We start from the raw sequence: 19,897 nt of genomic DNA, 5'->3' as shown, positions 1-19,897 counted from the left end.
CCTCTCACTGTTCATGGAGACTCCTTCTCCTATTTAAACCTCTACCATTGCCATGAGCAGGGAGTTTTTTAGTTTGGATAGTGTGGAATTCATAGTGCTTAGACTGCTGCTGCTAGTAGGTAGTTGGTGTGATAAGTGTGGATTTGCTAGAGGAAGCTTAAGGAAGGTTGTGAGTATTTCTTGTGTGAGAGAGAGCTTTGTTTTGGGAGAATCTACCTCCAAGGGTGAATGCTTAAGAGACTTGCTGGCTGGACCCTCTAGAGAAGGACTCAGCGTCAGAACTTTGGTTGTACCTTTCTCTGTTATTGATTAATAATAGATGACTACTGTTATGGTTCCATTCTAATTTGCCTTTGTAATGGTTAATGTGAATTACATCCTTTCTGACTGATGTATAATTGCTTTTATTAGATTTCACGCTTGTGTTTGTCTTTCTCTTCGTGTGTGCAGGTATCTATTCACGGAGATCGTGGAGGATCGTGACCGGCCAGAGCGAAGGAGCGAGAGCGGCATCTCTTCATCAAACAATAGCGTTGGAATCCAAGTAGGTGTTCATTGCCTCTCTTTTATTTGCAATTAGTAACTTGCACAGTAGCATTGATTGATTGTTGGTAGACCCATTCTGGGCTAGTAGGGATTGCCTCTATCCGTAGAGGGGATTTACCTCTCCAACACAATGTGTCCCATAGACATAATGCACCTGGAAAAAACATGATCCATGACATAATAGAATATCATCTAAGTACATGAGATATAATGGCCTTTCCCTCAAAAAATGGGTGGGAGGGAGGGTAGAAAAACCGAAGAAGCCCTACTAAACAGGGAAGGGCTTCGCAAAATTGAATGGATCATCTAAAGGATACGTGCATGCTATGAATACTGTGATTGGTAGGAACCAAACACATCAAATCTATGGAACTTCATCTGAGGTTATAGCATAATATGAAGGCATCTGGGAATGTGGGGTGTTACTTGAAGGGCCACCCCCTCATGAGGTCTAAAATGTTTCACACACACCCAGGAATCACTGGTACAAATTGCCGAATCACTAGATAATCAAGTGTCTGAATCACAAACATGAAACAACCAGGTCAAGGGGAAATAATGAGTCCCTTTTCTTGATTTGAGGCTCCGAATGAGAGTGGAAGCTAGAACCAAGTGTTGGGACCGGGATCCTCCAAGGGCAGTTTTGGGGCTAAAAGCCCATATTTAAGTCAAATTTTTTTAATATTATTGTAAAGACTCTACATTTCATGGTCGCGAAGCGTGAAGGTGTTATGTGTCATAGAGGGTAGTTCACCCTTAGTTTTCTAAAGTAAATTTGGAATCTACCTATGGTCAACGGACCATGGGATTATATAAAAAGAGCTAAGCTGTAAGTAGTTAGGGGGATCGAAAATGTAAGAGAGTCATAAATTTAGAGTAAGAAGTCTAAGTCTTAGGTTGTAGCGTAGGTAGAGGCTTTGCAGCTGAGTGCACAGAGGCCTAGGGTAAAGTCCGGAGCTGAGTGCGTGGACCCTTGCAGCTGTGTACGTAGGGTGGACAGAGTCTGTAAACACTTGGAAGATATTAATAAAAGGAGTTATTCAACAATTTCTGTGTCTTTTTTCTGTTGATGAATTTGAATATTCTATGTATCATTTTCCTTTATTATGCTTATATGATGCGCAAATGAATTCCACTACATTGAATAATTGAACACAATTATGAATATCTGCTTGTGCGGTGATAACTTTAAGTAGTTGCTAAGATAAGCAAGTCACTTAGGGTAATTGAGGAATCTGCATGATGTGCTGCCATAACAACGCAAAAGTATCTGAGTCCCAGGTTAGGACTGCGCAAAGGTTGATCATATACTTTCGTGAAGGTATTGAAAGACAGAACAAAGAGTTTGTCTTACAAGCCCTAGAACGGGACCACCTGCACGAAGGCAGGGATATAAGAAATCAAACGGCATCACAACCATCTCAGGGCGCGGAAACTTGGTTCTATCATCACCCTATACTACTTCAGGTGATACTTCGGTCTTTACTTCGTGGCCTGATGTCGAAAGGGCTAGTAGTGTAGGGATTTTTTTGACTAATTAGAGTTGAATCTGGGTCAGGCCCCCTCAAGCCAACAAATGGTTCTTTTGCCAAGACTAGAATTTGCATAAGAGATGTGTGATGTCATATCGCTGAAATCCAACTAAGAAGGAGATTGGAGATTGGTTGTATAGAAAAATCCATGAATTTGTGGTACAATAGAAAAAAAACTCGTGACTAACAAAATAATAGTGGTTGGACAGATACCTACATACATAGATCCACGAGATCGTTTTCTGCTCCTTCCCTATCGAGCTATACGAGTGGATCGTGAAGCTAGTAGATAGCGAAGCAAGGTGGAAACTTGATGGTCCTATTGTGTGGACCCTAGAGCTAGTGCAAAGGTTGGAAGCATTGAAGGATAAGATCACATACGTTGTTAATCATTGGCTCGATCATGTCATAGGAGGATTTGTGACTAAATTCACGGTCGACGCCTTAGTCATCTATAGTGAGGTGGAGTGAAGCCTTTTCAAAGGACAGTGAGGTAAGTACGTAAATTCTTTAAATACTTTGATTAAAACGTTGTTTTGTGAAAAAATAGGTTATGTAGGTACCTTGATTTTTGGCACTACAAGAAGCGGAACAACTTACAAAAACGAAACAAAAAAGGGTCTGGAGTATAGCCCTTTGATTTCACCTCTGCGAAGTGACAAAGAAGGGATAGTGAAAGTTTCCTCAAAAAGTTATATTCATTTAATAAGACAAGGATTCCGGCAAATACCACCTCCGCCACACCCCTTGGAACTTCACCACCCTCACCTCCAACTTCGGCCATACCACCTCCACCTCCACTGAAGTTCAATATGGCAAATACAGTGAAGTTGCCTTTGTTCAAAGGCTTGGGAAATGAGGACCCAGACCAATTCTGCTTCATTGTGAGAGCTGTATGGGAAGCTCAAAGGGTGACAGATGATCATATAAAGAAAGTGACACTCGTTATTGCTTTAAAATATCATGCACTAACCTAGTATATTAAGTACTCTAACGATAACCCGAATGTGGAAGTAACAGACATCCAGGCTGCATTAAATAGGGATTTTAGTAGGCCTAAATCTAAGGCACAGTTGACTGTGGGATTCAAAGTGATCACAATGTAACAAAGAGAGATGCCTTGGAAACTAGACCAAAGGTTGAAATGTACAATCTATGAAGCCAACACGAATTTGACAAATGGACAACATCACGACTTGTTTGTGGATTCACTACTACCACACTTAAGGACTGTGCTGTCGCAGCAAAAGATAACAACATAGGTAGAGGCCTTGGAGATTTACATGAGACTGCATGAGACTCTGATGTAAGATCCTAATCTAGGAGTTCAGAAGATCCATGCACAGCTAAAGAATCTGTGACTTGAGATGCAAATTCTGAAGCAAGACAGAATAGTTTGATCGGAGGTACCTGAGGAGGTATGGTGCTTAAAATGCAAGAGCTAAGATCAAGACAAAGACCATTGCACAGTCTTTGCAAATTACATTGCAGGATGAGGACCGATGCCTTTAAGGCCAAAAGCTTAGGACAAACCTAGCGTGGGGCGTGCATTATGGTGCGATATCTGTTAGGTAACCAAAAAACATGCCACAGATAACTGTCACTTGCTACAGAAGTATGTACAAGCACTGCAACAGTTGTTCTGCATTTTTTGTAGGTCGGTAGGACATGATGATCATACTTGCAGGAGCTATGAACTAATGATGGATAGAACTCCCACCTATAGTGTTCAACCGAAAATGTGGCCCCTTGACTAGAACACGGGAATAACGCGAACAAGATTTCAGGGACGCAGAAGAGGCCGAGGCAGAGGAGGACCTGGTAGAGATCAAGGTTAGTTGATTTTCTACAATTGCAAAGGACAAGGACACTACACGTGTGATTGCACTAATCCATTGTGTCCCTCGTGAATGTATTGCACACTGTTTGATCATGAAATGGAAGAATTTCCTACACTAATAGCTAGGATACATGAAAAAGGGGCACTAACACCTCTGCCAACTTAGAACCTATATATGATGAGGTCTGAGCCATGCGAGGAAGATCCAAACGTAAATATAGTGCTTAGAAGTGGAATCGTGATAGGCGATTACAAGGCGAAACAGCTAGAAGACTGTACATGGGTTCACAAAACCCCAACAAAGGAGGCTGAGTTCAAGTTGGAGTGCGCTCGTGAAGCCTTCATGGAATCTAAGAAGAGCTTCATTGAGGCCTCCACCTCACGAAGAATAGATAGGCCTGAGTTGAAGATCGACCCCTCTATGCTCACTACTTTCATGGAAACCTATATGAAGTTACTACGCGATAGTAAGGCTGTAAAAGGGTTATAATAACTCATGAATAGATGCACTGCAACCACGCTAGGTGAGCTGTGTGTAGTACAAAAGATTGGGAAGCATAAAACAAGGATAAAACATGAGATGATTCTAATCATGCAGATAGGAGAATATGAAATGGATCAGGTCATTTTGGACCTGGGTTAGAAGCGAATGTCCTACCAAAACAAACTTTGGAGTGAATGGGGAGACCTGCACTGCAATGGTATTTGATTCATCTAAGAATGGTGAATCCACAAAAAATCATCCCCATGGGGAAGCTATAGGGGGTGATCGTGGGTATTGAGGGAGAAAGCATTCTACTTTAATTTGAAGTAATAGAGATAGTGGATGACAGAAATCCCTATCCTGTGCTCTTGATAATTGACTTGGATACTAATATGAATCGGGTAATCAATATGAAGAAGTGAAAGATGATATTTGAGAAGACATTGCTACGCGTAATAGTACCCCTCGATCTAGCTGAAGGATCATGATATACTGAACCTATCCGCGATTATGAGAGAGATGACAACCTGGACCATATCTATAAGATAATAGTGCGAGACCAAGATTGGGTGAATCCCACCAAAGATGGATGGATTACCTGGGATCATGAGAGTTCTTGCACTTCGGACTCCGATGAAGAAATAAAACTCTGGCAGAATTGGTTACATGAAGTAACTATGTTGAATTGCAACATGATGACCTAGTCATTGCACTGTGTGTCGTCAAAGGTAAGAAGTCTGCCTACTTATGATGGTTTGAATGAGGTAGATATATTTTTGGATGCATTTTAAAGGGAGGTACCAGAAAATCAGTGCTTGCAGGCCTTGGACTAGGAACTATGCGTGATGTCTGCAAGATGGTGGGCTATGCACAAGGGAATCTTTGATGATTGACGTGAAAATAGGAGAATGATGAGAAGATGAATTGGGAATCCTAGGATGTGACTAACAGACAAATATGATGGGCAAAGAGATCTGCGTGCACATCTAGCCAAGTGGACGCAGGCTTATGGAGAAAAGACCCAGCCTGAGTGGGGGAACCTATTTTGTCATACCCTGGATATTATCCCAATGAATTCGTATATAGACACTGAGCTCCAAAATGGGACATGTGAATGGGATATCCTACGCGAAGGATTCATGATGAAGTTCAGTTTTGAGGACAGGTTTGACAGTATTGATGAAGCACTACAAGAGGTAAATCTTTAGGATACCGTAGCGCTGGGGCCTTCATTTAATTTTGAAAGGTTTTGACCAGTTTTGACTGAGCGAAGAATGCGAAAGAAATAGATGGTAGCAACACTTGGGTGGTGGAATGAACAGTTGCAAAGTAGTGCTAGAAAGGTGGCAGTGGAAAGCAAAGGTAGCTGAGGAGGCGGGAAGGCACAAAAGCATCCAAGGGAGAAAGCATTCAAGTGAGAATTGGCAGTCCAGGAAGTCGAGAAGGACATAAAAAAGGGGAGACCAGAGAGGAAAAAGTTTGTTATTGGACCCGCTAGTGGAAGAAGGAGTCGGTTTCAGCCGAGAGCAGGCAATGGCTTACAACATTGGAGAGGCTGAATGACAGAGTGCTAGGATCCAAGAGAGTTGGTTTCAAAACTAATGCGAACTCGAGCGATTGAGTGGGGTACTTTATGTAATGTTTATGGTGAATGCTAGATCATAATCTAATCTTTCATGTCAAGTTCAATATAATCCAGACTCGATGTTGGTTGTGAATTCTAATGTATTTAGGCCTTGTGCTTAGTGTGTCTATTAAAATTTTGAATAGCCTATCAGTTGCATGTAGACGTTAGTTCATAGATTGATTCAAGGATGTTGTTATCTCTATTTTCCCTATAATGGATATATGTGTATGATTCAAGGATGTTGTTATCTCTATTTTTTGTATAATGGATATGTGTGTGTGTGATCATCTGGAGCTAATTGATACTCCTTCGACCCTATGCTGAACCATTCTCCCTTTTGGTCGCGGTGCACCTCGAGTGAGACTCCTTGCCCTTCGGGGTAAGGTGAAAATGTCAACATTGTCCTAGACTACAATGGACCACTATTGTCCTCCTACACCTGAACCCAGGGTCTTCCTACAGATGAATGGTTTGAGCCAACAAATGGTTCCGTTGCCGGGACCCGAAGTTAGGAGAACTTGTTCATAATATGGTGCTGAGGGTATTTAAAAGAGAAATTAGAGATTGGTGGGATCATAAGGTAGATCAATTTGTGGTAGGGAAATCTACCTATAGGAATCAACCAATCGACAAGGTAAGTGAAGGGATTTTATACGCCAATGGCATCAATGACCAGTATGAAATTTTCTAGTGCAAATTCCCTAAGGATCTATACAATTGGTTGAGGGAGCTGAAGAGGTAGAGTCAGATAGGTGGTTCGATGGTAGTTCACCATAGTTGGAATCCATCCAATATTGCACTACTACAACAATTGGATAACAATCAAACTAGAGTAGTTGATTTCTGGGTGAAGACTATGGTGGAAGACTACGTAGTCAAGTTTGCTACGGAGAGCTACCAATATTTCTGAAAGGAGGAAGTTGTGTTCAGATCTGGGCTAAGAGGGGTGTTGATAAGAGAAGTCTTGACATGGATTAAGATGTTTATGGTAGTGGAATGACTGTTGCCTTTACCCACTACCGAGATGGAACCATGAAACCCAAGTATGAGGGGAATGAATTAGAGGGGGAGATGCTGCCTACTGAGGGATAGGGACGATGTTGAGGGGATGGATGTGGAAGGATTGAGAAGAGCTAGGGATGTTAGAGCACAAAGGAGGACATTGCTAGTAGACAAGTGGCAGGCAAGAGCGGCTCAAGATCTAGGGAAGAGGAGGAGGGGGCCCCACCAAGAAGAAGTGGTGATGGGAAAACCCCGAGTTGAAGAGGAAGGAGAAGACGGTGCTAGGAAGCCCGAGTGTGGCAAAGAGGGATGTCGGGGCTGGGGAAATGAAAAAAGACATTCCCTGTAGGTTGCGATAGGAGTATCACAATAGGAAACTAAAGGAGGACTTTCCGTAAAGTTTTAGGAGTAGAATCGCAACATGGAACTGCCAGAAGACCTTCCCTGCATGTTGTGGAAGGAGAATCGCAAGATCAGAAACCATATCGACATGAGGAAAGAGATGAAGATAATGTGGGTGATGGAATGAGGAGGTTGTTTGATGAGGAAGAAGCATCCATCAAAATTCATCAGCACCAACCCCAAAACATAATTGGCGTTTTCCCCAACCTTCCCCTGGTACCTTATCACAAGCCAGAGGAATTTTTCATTAGCTTAGCTAAGGCAGTGCGAGTATATAGTGCTTGGGAGAGATACAGGGTTGGTTTCAATATTAGAAGTAACACAAGAACTAGATATGGTAGTAACTTAGGACTATAGGGATCCCAATAGCCAGGAAGCAAAGTTTTTGTGATGTTAGCCCATACTCAGAGCAGTATGGCGGGGTTGTTTACTAGATATCCAAAATTTGCAAGAAGGGGAAACAAGGATGTGGAGCAACACTAGTACCTCTGCAAATCCATTTGGAGGGCTCGTCGAATTTTGGATAAAGTTTGGGCGGTGGAATTCAAAACCATGCTAAGAGAAAGGGCTCTATGCTGGTTCATAAAGTGGGCAGAGCAGAACCAGAATCCTATAATAAATGATATTAAGATGGGATTCATGTAGGAATTCAAGGTGCCACAAACACATCTGCAAGGATTATCAAAGCTGTGGGAAATTAAGCAGAGGGAGAGTGAGATAGCTTGGGAGCTCATGCAAAGGTTTAAGGATGCCATCACCAAGTTGAGTTAAACCCTGGACCCAAATCACCAGAAGGACTGGTTTATCAAGGCACTCTTGCCTTTTACCAGAACACTGCTGACACAATAGAAGATAGGAACCCTGCAAGATGCATTAGAGCAAGCATCTCAGATAGAAGCTATGGTGGGATACCCCCATGAATACTGGGGAGGCACAAGTCTACAAGATCCAGCAATTATAGGCCTGGAGAACCAGTTCGCAAAATTGACTGAGAAGCTGGGGCATCTCCACCCCGTAGGACCAGCCAGGCCCAATGTTTGGTGCACCCACAGCCTGGTGGAGGGGAATGTTGTAACAGAATGCCCACGGTTGTGGGGAGTTAATCACCCAGGGGGGGTGGCGGGGTCATCAGGGTCCCTTGCACCATATGGGTTGCGGTAGTTGGGGCGTAAGGACCCTTCCCATGATGGAATAACCAGGACTCTCATGAAACCTGTAGTGTATATGGACACCTGTCACAGATGTGCCCAATTCTACAAAAATACTCTAATGTCCCCAATAACAACTACTGTGAGTTCTACGCATTGAAAAATTATCGCACTGATCAGTGTCAAACGATGGACACTCTAGCAGAAAGACTAGACAGATCCACATTCAGGGCCAATGAAGTGAGTCGAGGAGGGTGAGGAGGAAATGGATGCAGAGGCAGAATGGGAGGAAGAGGGACCTCAAGGTGTTACTATCGTGACTAAGAAGGACATGTCACCAAAAAATTCTCACTCATGAAGAGACCGTAGTGTTCACAGTGCAGAGTTAACACTCGTGCGAGAGAGAACTACCTAGAGCTCATTCTGAAGTGGGAAGAGAGAACTTGATAGTGAGTGACCAACTTGGTGAATGTTGAGCCTCGGACTAATGATGGCCTCCCCGTGACCAATATCAATATAGTCATGCAGAGGACCCCCCTTGATCGTTAAAGTGGCATCACCATCGAAGTCATATCAGCCCGAGTGTCAAAGATAGTACTATCAAGAAGTAGCAAAATTGTTTGAGAGAATGACCGAAGATAGGGACACCCAAGATCGTAAGTCCACATGCATGATAACACCTAGACCAACTTGGTGAATGTTGAGCCTCGGACCAATGATGGCCTCCCCATGACCAATATCAATATAGTCACGCAGAGGAACCCCCCTTGATCGTTAAAGTGGCATCACCATCGAATTCATATCAGCCCGAGTGTCAAAGATAGTACTATCAAGAAGCAGCAAAATTGTTTGAGAGAATGACCGAAGATAGGGACACCCAAAGATCGTAAGTCCACATGCACGATAACACCTAGACAGTTGGGGAGTGGTTTAAATTGTTCTTAATAATTGTTGAGGATGAGGCCATGCTGAAGGAATTGTGGAAAATCTTAAAGGTCATAGTATCCATGGAGGGAGAGGGAGTCAGACAATCGTGTGCAACCTTGTCGAAGAAAGCCTCCAGGAGATTGAATAGGAATAAGAAAAGGAGAGGAAAGGAGTTCTGAATCAATGCACAAGTGGCAGGGTTCCAAATAAGGGACACCATGCTCTACTTAGGGTCAGATGTAAACATCCTACCCATGAAGAATTCAGAGGCAATGGGGAAGCCACAACTGAATTACTTGCCAATTCAATTAAGAATGGTGAAACACTACTACATACTAGCCATCGGGAGATTGGAAAATGTATAGGTTGATGTAGTAGGGGCAAAAACGCACACCAAGTTTGAAGTAATTGACATTATGGGGGATAAAGACGTGTATCCAGCACTCTTGGGGATTGACTGGGCATATGAAAACTATGCTGTCATAGATTTGAAGAATGAGTTGTTGATTTTTGAAGAAGATGGGCTAACAGTGATCCAACTATTAGATCCCTACCAAGGACCTATGTTTATAGAGCCAGCAGATGACAAGGATGATCCATGGGCTTTAGACCTACTATATACGCTCACAATAGGAAAAAGGGAGGGCTACATAAAACCTATGGCTATAGGGTCAGTTAGCTGGAGAAGCATTCAAAGCCTGGAGACTAGTTCAGAAGTTGCATAGGATGCATGGCAACAGGGTGGATACGAACTGACAACTTGACGACGTGCAATGATAAGCCGAGTAAACTTGGGAGACTTGGGAATGGAAGACTAGCTAAAGTACTATGGCCTTGATCTGGTGGATCATTTTTTAGAGAGGGTGAGCCAGGAAATACGAGAAGATCAAAGGATTCCCTTTCTATGCATCGGGCTTATGGAAATTCCAGCAAGATGGTGGAAGGCACACTACAAAGTATTAAAAGACTGGATGAATACTAAGAAAGCAATGAAGGAGAGGTTTGGAAAAGAGGTAGATCGGCCACAGGATGAGTGGAAATACATGGGGGATTCAAGTCCCGAGAAGCACATCAAAGACTACATGACCAGCTGGGAGAGTCAAGGAATTCCAAGGAATCAGTGGGTACATGCATTTATACATACCCTTGGCACTATCCCCTAAGCATGGTATATCCAAGAAGATCTACAACGATAGACATCTAGTTGGGGTACCTTGGAGGAATAGTTCGTCAACAATTTTTCATTCAGGGGCAATGAGGCACAAATGACAGAGGTACTCCACGAAATAAAAGGGGTTTTGTTCACCCCAGGGATGTTATTTGAAGGAGAGCATGAGGGAAACTTTCTACAATGCTTGTACGATATGGAATCATTGGGATTTGTGATCTTCAGCAAAATAGATGCAAAACCAGAGGAGGATGGATTGTAGGGGCTTAGACATATAGCCTTTGGAGCAATGGAAGGGGAAAGAGGTATTCGAGAGAACCCTTTGATAGAAGGTGCCCATCTCCTGCTAGTGAAGCTAAGAAAATAGAATGTGGGGATGGAAGATAAGCCCAAGATAGCATTTGTGGTAGGTTACTGGGATGAAAAAACCCCAAAGAGATTTTTGACTTATTGCAAGAATACCAGGACCTGTTCCCAGCTTCAGTGAGAGAACTCAAGGGGATAAAAGATAACCTAGGAGAAATGAAAATTTTTCTGAAAAAAGATGCCCAACAAGTAAAGCATTGACCATACCGACTGAACCCAAGGGTAAAAGAGAAAGTTAAAAGGAAAATTTACAAAATGTTGGATGCAGGAATAATATTTCCAGTAGATGAAGTTGACTGGATAAGCCCCATAGTTATTTATAACAAGAAGGATGCAACTAAAATTAGGGTATGCGTTGATTACAAAAGCTTGAATAATGCATGTGTGCATGACCTATTCCCCATGCCATTCAATGACGATGTCCTAGAGAAGGTTGCAGGGAATTAAGCATACTCATTTACAGATGGGTTCTCATGTAACCACCAAGTCTAAATAGCTGAAGAGGACAAAAGGAAAACAACTTTCATGACTGAGTGGTGGTCATATGCATACAATGTAATGCCATTCAAATTAAAGATGCACCAGCTGTCTTCTCAAGGATTGTCATAGCTACATTCCGGGATTATATTCATAAGTTCCTAGAAGTTTATGTGGATGAATGGATAGTATACAACCTATTGAACAAATATACCAGCTTATTAAGAGTGATGTTTGAAAGGTGTAGACAATTGCAGATTTCCTTAAATCTAAAAAAATTCATTTTCGCAGTTCCCTTTGGAACTCTGTAGGCCATATCGTCTGCAAGGATGGAGTCTGTGTAGAGCCCGCCAAGGTTGTAGAAATTGTCCACATGCAACCACCATGCAACGTGAAACAACTAAGGGAAACTCTCGATCACATGGGGTACTACAGACGGTTCATCAGGAACTATGCATTCATAAAAACCTCAATGGAAAAATTGCTAAAGAAGACAGGAGAATTCATCTAGAATGCGGATTGTCAAGCAACTCTAAATAAACTGAAGGAAAGATTAGTAAGTACCCCCCATATTAGTGTACCCATACTGGAACAAAATGTTCCACATACACATTAATGCATCTGGAAGAGAACTAGGAGTAGTCTTAGCACAACCAGGAGAATGGATGGACCATCAAGTATACTACGCTAGCAGAAAGCTATCTATGGTGGAAAGGAACTACACAACAACAAAATGGGAAGCTTTGGCAATGGTCTACTCTCTCCAAAAGTTCAGGCACTACTTACTAGGTGCGTCATTCAAATTCTTTATAGACCATTCCACACTGAAATACTTAGGAAACGGACCATTACTAGAAGGAAGAATATGCAAGTGGCTTTTATTGTTCCAAGAATTCACATTTGAAGTGGTTGTTAAGCCAGACAGATTGAATGTAGGACCAGATCACTTATCATACTTGGATACAGGGAAGAATGAAGGAGTAATAGACGATTAGTTTCTTGATGCCGACCTATTCAAGATAGAGGTGATTCTTGACCACCTAGAAGGGATTGCTACATTTCTAACAACAAGTCATTGCCTAGAGGGATACACAGTAGCATAGAGATGACACTTGGTGTCCAAAGTAGCAGATTGCCATCTCATCACAGGACACCTCTACAAAATGAGCTTGGACCAAATGCTTAGGCATTGTGTCTCACAGCACGAAAGAAAGGAATTCCTATGGGAGTTCCATGCAGGAGTTGTGAGAGACCATGTAGGAGGCAATGCCACTGCAAGAAAGATACTACACACAAGATTATGGCACGATTATGGTGGCCCAATATCCATAGAGATTCTACAACATTTTCCAAGGAGTGCGATGTCTGTCAAAGTGTCGGTAAGCCTTCGCGACATGATGAGCTACCACTACACTCAGTCCATACAGTAAAGATCTTTGATAAGTGGGAATTAGACTTCATTGGACAATTATATCCACCAACAAGACACTCGTGAGCCCGATACATAATTACAGTGACATAATGTAGAAATTCCCACTGTAGATCAACAGATTTTGCAATATACTAAAGAAAAATACAAGATCTACTTCTACAACAAACTTGCAGAAGCTTAATCGAATATGAGCAAGATCAATTAGAATACATATAACTGAGAAATGAGAAATCAATTACACATGAACACAGAAGAATAACCCAGGGAAAGCCTCAGCCTAAAACCCCAATCTTTGTATTATCATACAAGTGGAAATATGTTCAACATTGTAAAAAGAATCATCTCACAAGCTATCATGCTCTCTCTGCAATCAAACAATACAGCTCACGCAATTTTTCTTGGGGTCCAATGATGCCACCTGTGTGATTGGCTTCATCACAAACTCACTGAATTGAAGAAGTAACTGCACAATCTCCAAGGAATGAATTCCTTCTGCATGTAAGAGATATTCACAATGGAATATTCTTGCAACCGATAGTACACTGTCCCTCCATCTGATCTCAACTAGATCTCTATCTGAACTAACATGCATGAGTTATTTATGAGAGAATATTCAGTTATCTGAAGTGCAGCAGTTACATGCATGCATACATTAACTAACTGAACTCACAATTAATTCCACAAACTGTTGGAACTAATCTAACTTGACTTAACTTAGATAATTGAGCTAACTAATTACAACTCAAATTACAACTCATCCTTATCTCTTTAACTAATGGATAAGTTCCTCAATTAATGGGATAACTATTGCATGTCCCCACATAGACTTCATGTTTGATTTTCTACAACTAATTAACTCAATATGAATTAATTAATTATTTTACAAATAGATGCTAAGATCAAATTCAAATTTTACTTTTGTATTTTAGTTCAGGGACTAAATAAAATAGGAAGGTATCCCAAAATGCTATTTATGGCAGTGATATTTTTAGCACTTCTATATTTAGCATTTCTTGTTGCTATTTTCAACACTTCCTCTCTACAAGAAAAGGATTATCTGTAACTCCAATCTTGTCTCTGTGGAACTCAAACTTGCATTTTGATAATGCCTTAGTCAAAATATCTGCATCATGTTCCTCGGTTGAAACATACAGCAACAACATGATCCTCTTGACCACATAGTCTCGAAGATGGTGATGCCGGATATCAATGTACTTGGACCTATCATGAAAAACTAGATTCTCAGAGAGTTTGATACAACTCTAATTATCAAAGTAGATCATATTTAGATCCATCCTCTCACCAAACAATCCCACTAGAATATTCCACATCCAAATGACCTCACATGCAGCCTAACTAGCAGCCATGTATTCAGCCTCTGCTGAGCTAAGTGCAACTGAGCTCTGTTTCCCACTGTACCAGGAAACTCTAGCTAAACCAAAGTTGAAGATTCCTCCAGAAGTTCTCTTCTGTTATGATGGACTCCTTGCCCAATCCGAATTTGTGAAGCCCTGGATCTTCACTTCCTCTATCCATCTGTACCGCAATAGAAACTGAGATGTGCCTCTAAGGTATCTCAACACATGCTTCGTTGCCTTCCAAAACATCTTGTTAGGCTGAACCATAGCTTGACTTAGCTGGTTCATTAGAAAGTATAAGTCTAGTCATTTGTTCACTAGATACATAAGTGAACCCACAAGTTGCTGATAAATAGTAGCAACTACTACCTCACCTGAAGTAGTATCCTCCTTCCTCCAGTTCCCAGCTAGAGGATTCTGCATGGGCTTGCACTTCTCCATGTGAAAGAACCTGAGTATCTCATTAGCATACTTGCCTTGAGACACAAATACTTCACCATCTTTGTGCCACACCCCCATGCCTAGAAAGTAGTGCATAAGACCCATGTCTTTCATTCAAACTCTCTTTGTTGTTGGGAAAAGTATCTAATGCAGAATGCCTCTATCCCACTCTAAGGGTGATAGTACCTCAGCAACAACTGAATGCAAAGCTATTCAAGAATTCTTCTTTATGAGATGAGAGAGGGAAGAAAAGGATGATCTACTAACCGTTATCTTGCGCTAATAGTCAATCCAGTCTTCACTCCTTGCTGCTTGCTCCTAGCTCCTTGCCCTTTCACCAGCCCAGCTACACACAGATCCTGTAAAAGCACAAGAAAAGGAAACTACAAGAAGCATGCATCCATAATCGATCTAAGGATTAGCATAAACCAAATATACAAGCATCAATTCATCATCAAGATACATGCATATAGAATAACCTCAAATATTTTATTGATAATAGAAGTAAAGTTCTGAGAGAGTTACAACCACAGTAGGCCCAATCCAGCAACACCTCCCAGCTGAAAGAAATCTCCTCTTCACCTCCTTCAAGCAAAAAACCCAATATCTCTATACTCAAACCAACAGCACTTCCTTACTTGCACCAAATTCCCCCCCCCATAGACCTCATGAGAGAGCTCTATATATAGGGTTTTGGAGAAAGGATGAGTCATCTTGAGACTGGCATAAAGCTGACTAGTGTCCTCTCCCACTTTAGTTAATCTTTAGTTCTTGAGTCCACTTGGAGAATCTTGCTTCCACTTGGAGATCAAGACCCTCTTACTCATCACAAGGCGAATTCCTTGACCCAAGTGTCAGTTTGGAAGCTTCCTGGGCAGTTGACACCTTGCAGAATGACTGTGCCACTTGGCCAATCTCGCCCAGCGCAGGTAGCCTTCATTAATTTTGACCTTCAGTGCAGGTACAGAGAGGAGTAGTTGACATTCAGCACAGATGCTCAGTGGAGCAGTTGACATGATCCAGAAATAGCCTGTTTCTGAGTGTTTTCAGGTGGAGAACTGATTTTTAGTGCTGTGGTTTGCAGACCTTGTTCCTCTAAGGGTAAGAACAACATGTTTAGGGACTTTGGATCCCTCAGATTATTGACATTTCATGCTCCATGCTGTTAGGCACAAAAATGTCTATAACAGTTGCCCCCTAAAGTATGAGGTCGTTTATCGGGTGAAATGCTTTATCAGGAGGATCCGAAGTTCATTCAATCGCTGAGAGGTGCCCTGCAATAAAATACAATACAATAAATTATTTTTCATTCTACTTTCATGATCTAGCTGAGGCGGGCATTCCCATGCTCAGCTTTATAAATTCATTTTGGTACATATAACAGACGACCGTCTGATGATAGACTGATAATTCTCTGCTGAAATTATCATCCTTTGAGTAGGATGATCATCTGCTGCAATGATGTACGTATCAAATGTCTTTATATTTCCTGAATATATATCGCAGCCCGGATGGATGAAACTAGATCCGGGGTCTTCAATCTTGTTCGATCTTCACTCTAAGTACAAGTCGTTCCATGTGAGAATTGCGCTGAAGTCGAACATGGAAAGACATCGCTTGATTACCGGTCAATAATGTAAACCGTTAACAAGCGCGAGAGGAGTCACCAATAATGACAATGACCCTCAAGGTACTGCAGTACAATTCACGTGGTGTGAATAAAGGACTTGGTGTCGAACACCACGCAAAATCTTCAGGTCGAAGGTCATTGATGTATACCTGTCGCCGGAAGTGAGAAGCTTGCCATTGAGGCATGCAAGCTTCAAAGTACTGGGGGTTGTTCCTAGATCAACTTCTTGGATAATGAGCTGAAGTCGACAAGAAGCGATCCATCAAAGGAGGGCCTTAATGAATCCCACATCAGTGACACAGAACGGAGCTAATGACTTTAGTGGAGGTGAAAACAACCTGTGAGATATGATTCAGGGTGGCGATCATGGGTGGATGAAGGATAATGTATGGCAGTGGATGGGACACGGTTGACTCTTTCTGAACACATCTCTTGAACATATAACGACACTAATGTGATGGATCGGTAGCATTACCCCAAATACGGATGGTTTGGCGAGGACCATGGTGATGAGACCGGTGAATGAAACAACCCAACCCGATGTGGTACGGAGGACAAAGTGTCATGTTCAAGAGTGACTTGCTACCATTAAAGCTTTGAGGTTCTCCCAATTTTTCCCCAGTCATTTCTGACCAGTACCTCTTTATTTTTGTCAAGCTTGAGGAGGATAACATATGCTTGTTCTATAACCTGCCCTTCGGGCAAGCCCATCGCTATGTTTTAACGAGCCTAGCGATAGGGAAACTCGTTCTCGTCTAAATACAAGTTTGTTGCTATTTAAACATTTTTAACGAGTCTAGCGACAAAGACAACTCGGTCCTTTTCATTTTTAGAGAGTCTCAAAAGGTACAGAAAGTTAACTCCAAAATTCCTTTTTCGTCATCTAATCCCTTAAGTCCGAAAAAGTATAAAACAATACAAAAGGGATGAATTTTCGATAACTTTAACGAGCCGAATAAAACAAGCGCTCGACCTTTTTGTACAATAATCCCTCAGGTCCAAAAAGATTAAAATCCAGAGGAGGGATAGCTCCTCCGGTCCTTTTTAACGAGCTGGAAGGCCAAAACTCGGCAAACTTTTCATATTTTACGAGTCAGATGAAAATAGCTCAAAGAAGACTCGTTTTTTGAGGAACGAGTGATAAACAGGGATAGCAGCAGATTCCAGGTACAGGTTGGAATTTTCCAATCACGACAGTGTCACAAGGATGGCTAAGTGAAATCACTCTTCGCAGTTGTTCCTCAAAATAGGTAAACAATCATATGGAGGTGACCGATTGGCCAAATGAAATGGAGGTGGCGGGTGCAAACACGACCAAGGCTTTTATGGCTAATAAATTTACGATCACAATAGTTATTTACCGGGATAGGTTCATTTTTTAATGAGCTTGAACTCTGGTGGAACCCTTGCTCACGCTTTTCTATTTTTTAACGAGCATAAATTCCGCGGTAAAACTGCTCGAACTTGCGTTTATTTTTTAACGAGCATGAACTTTATGCTAAAACTGTTCGATTTGTGGTCAAATTTTTGATTTTTTACCATTACTAGCTTTTCTCTTTTCAAATACAGTACTGTATTTTTCAATTGCTGCAACAAACTATGTTAGAAATGGATAATATTTGCATGAAAATGAGATTATAACCCTAATATTTCACTTTGTACTATGTAAAAAGCCATTAAAAGGTGTTTTTACCTCTCATTTACCATTTCATTTGCATTTGGTCTGTTGGAGCTCTGGAGGTGCCTCTTCCCCCTTGATTTTCACCAGCTGATTCCAAGAGATTTTGCGGACGATTTTCGGCGCCGTCTGGACCAGGTAGGAGCTAAACCCTAGCTCTTTCTTTTCATGGTTTCCTTTTCCTGTTTTTTGCCTGTTTTCCGGTCTTTCTGAGCCCCTGGGGTTTTGCCAGGGCGCCCTAGGATCAGCGCAGGTTTCCCTTTCGAAACCTGCGCTGAAGGTCAAGCTGCCTTAAGGCAGCCTGACCCTCAGCGCAAGTGGGAGACTTCCTGCCTGCGCTGGGCTCAAAAAAACTGAGTTTTAAGGTTATTTTGATGAATTTTTCGCCAGTTTTTCACCAAAACAGGAACTCATTCTCTCTCTTGTTTGCTTTGCAGGGAACCTTGAACAAAATGTCCCTTACATGGCGAGAACGAGAACATGAAGAGGAGGACATGATTGCCCTCCATGACCCGGTCACGGTGAACGTGCTGCGGAACTGTGGCCTGCTGAAGTTCTTCTGTATCTCTAGTATGAGAGCACAGATTTCTTTACTGCAGTATATGCTTGATGCTTGGGATCCTATTAACCAAGTATTCTAGATTAGGGGGAAGACCATCCCCTTGACCATAGAGGACATGTACTTCTTGACTGGGTTGTCAAGACGTGGTGCCTTCGTTTCCTTATCAGGTACGGCCCGGGGGACTGATTCCACCAGAGATTATGTCCGCCAGTATTGCAGGGAAGGTTCTCAGCCGAGCAGAGACAGCAAGATTGTTATCCGTGAGATTACTGATCGGGCTCTCAGGTCCATTCTATTCACTATTGGTAGGATGGCCGGCAGCGCAGCTTTACATGTTGCCAACAGGTCCTATATGCAGCACGCCCTGGAGTGTCTCCAACCGAAAGTATTCAACTGGTGTGATGCAGTACTTGTTCAGATGAAAAGTCAATTGACCAAGGTAAAGGATGGGAAGCTGAAGAAATTTGGATTTGGTTCTATTCTGACTGCCTTTGCCTTGGAGAAAATCCCACTGATGCAGCCTCAGTACATCATACTTGACTTGCCTTCTCCGACCCAGCCACGCATGTAGAGGTGGGTTGACCACATGTCTAGGCATGCAGGTCAACCTCAGATTACTTTCACTGAGGCCTTCTTTAGGTGGTTCGAGCGCCAGGAGATGGCGTTTTCTGAGTATCCATATGTGGGTATGGATTTCCGAGGTGATCCGGATTTGGTTCTACCGGATGGCGAGCAGTGGGGTGCCATTGGTAAACTCTTTGACCACATTACTGTTTATTGTTCTTATTCATAACGTTGCTGTGCTTTATTCTATCAAGACTTTTAATTGTACTCTTGGGTGCATGCAGATATTGGTCCTGTTCGTCCAGCAGTTCGTCCGAGATCGCCAGCTGCTGCCCCAGCAGGGGAGCCTGCTAGGAGAGTTGTTATCCGCGATCTTGACGACACCGAGACCCTTACAGCTGTGCAGGAGCAGGTTGAGAGCCTTACTCGTGGCCTTCCGGATGTACAGATCGACGAGTTACCTTTACAGATGCAGCATCATACCATTGGCGTGCCTAGACGATGGACTCGTCTCTTGCGCATGATTGCATAGGCCGTGACGTACTATCATGAGCACCACTAGGCTAGGGTGCCCCCTAGCATCCTTTTGAGTTTTTAGGTCACATGACCAATTTTGTCTTGGTTACAGAACATTATGTATGAACTTATATAAACAGCTTATATATTTTGATTTTCGGATTTTATTCTGGTTGTTTTATGTGATCCATATGTAC

The sequence above is a fragment of the Pinus tabuliformis genome, chromosome 4_2 (genome assembly GCF_031772625.1).
Source record: "Pinus tabuliformis cultivar Carrire ecotype Pingquan chromosome 4_2, CPIR1, whole genome shotgun sequence".
Taxonomy (NCBI): domain Eukaryota; kingdom Viridiplantae; phylum Streptophyta; class Pinopsida; order Pinales; family Pinaceae; genus Pinus; species Pinus tabuliformis.
The sequence above is the reverse complement of the archived record's forward strand: the minus strand, read 5'-3'. Positions refer to the sequence as shown.